This window comes from Octopus sinensis, linkage group LG3 (genome assembly GCF_006345805.1).
Source record: "Octopus sinensis linkage group LG3, ASM634580v1, whole genome shotgun sequence".
Taxonomy (NCBI): Eukaryota; Metazoa; Mollusca; class Cephalopoda; order Octopoda; family Octopodidae; genus Octopus; species Octopus sinensis.
Genome location: NC_042999.1, coordinates 16,764,842 through 16,766,636, shown reverse-complemented (window position 1 = coordinate 16,766,636; position 1,795 = coordinate 16,764,842).

Here is a 1,795-nt window from a genome sequence, read left to right as displayed (position 1 = left end):
AATAAAGAAATAAGAACCGTTAGTACGCCGAACATAATGTTTAGCGGCATTTTCGCCCGTCTCCAAGTGCTGAGTTTTAATTCTGCCGAGAACAAACTTGCTTATCATCCTTTCAGTTGAACACTGGAATCGATGTGATTGATTATTCCTTTCCCATAAAATTCCAGGCCTCGTACCTATTGTAGGTATGATTAATATCCAATGTATCCTGTCCTTACCTAAGACAACGAGGTGTGTTTTTAGAGAAATTTAGCAGTTACTTCTTATTTCTTTGTTGCCCACAAGGGGCTAAACATAGAGGGAACAAACAAGGACAGACAAAGGGATTAAATCGATTACATAGACCCCAGTGCGTAACTGGTACTTAATTTATCGACCCCGAAAGGATGAAAGGCAAAGTCGACCTCGGCGGAATCTGAACTTAAGACGTAACGGCAGACGAAATACCTATTTCTTTACTACCCACAAGGAGCTAAACACAAAAGGAACAAACAAGGGCAGACAAACGGATCAAGTCGATTACACCGACCCCAGTGCGTAACTGGTACTTATTTAATCGACCCCGAAAGGATGAAAGGCAAAGTCGACCTCGGCGAAATTTGAACTCTGAACGTAACGGCAGACGAAATACCGCAAAGCATTTCGCCCAGCGTGCTAACGTTTCTGCTAGCTCGCCGCCTTCTGTTTTTAGTAGCCGGAGGGAATACACAGTTATTTCTAGTAGAAGGAGGGAATACACAACAGCCTCTTTGTTGTAGCGTATTCCAGTACATTGTGATGTAGTGGTTGATGTCATTTTTTAACCAAGGTCAGTTCTGCACGAGTAAATTGATAACGAAATGAGTTCTGTCCATCGCACAGTATTGTACAACTCTGCCTAACGTTGTTGTATGATCTAATATTTTAAGATTGTGGAACGAAGGCAGCTATTTTTTTGCTATTTCTAACTTGTAAAGAAAACAACACAGTATCTATGCTGCTTCCGTTGTGGTAGCATGTGTTGAACTGAGTGGAACATTCGATGCAATACATATATATATGAGAATGTGTATATGTGTGTGTGTGTGTGTTTCTTTGTGGGTATACAACAAAAGGAATTCATACGCGAAGCATAAACTTACCAGTTATAATGATACGTCATTGATTAGAAAGTACTCTATGATACCATCTTCCCTCTTCCTTCGGCTAACAACATGTTTCTATGCTGCCTCCTTTCTCGATCAACCGTACGCTAAACCACATCACACACCACATACACACACCACACACACACACACATATACAGAATTCCATGCGTATTGTTTTTGTGTATTTAGATATATGTGTATAGATATGTAAATATATATATATATATGTATAAGCATTTGTATGCAAGCATATATATATATATGTGGTGTGTGTGAGTATGTGTACATATATATATTTGTATATATGTATATATATATATATATATATATATATATATATATATATATATATATATATATGTATATATTTATATATATATATGTGTATGTGTGTGTGTTGTGTGTGTGTGTGTGTATGATGTGTGAGCCTATATAAGTATATTTCTTAATTGTATATCTGAATACGTAAATATACACACTCTCTCTTTCTCTCCATTCGCATACGCACACACACAAATATAAATATATAAATGTGTATATATGTATATGTGTGTATATATATATATATATATATATATATATATATATATATATATATATATATATATATATATATATATATACAATATATATATATATATACATGCATCTGTATATGCCTTTATATA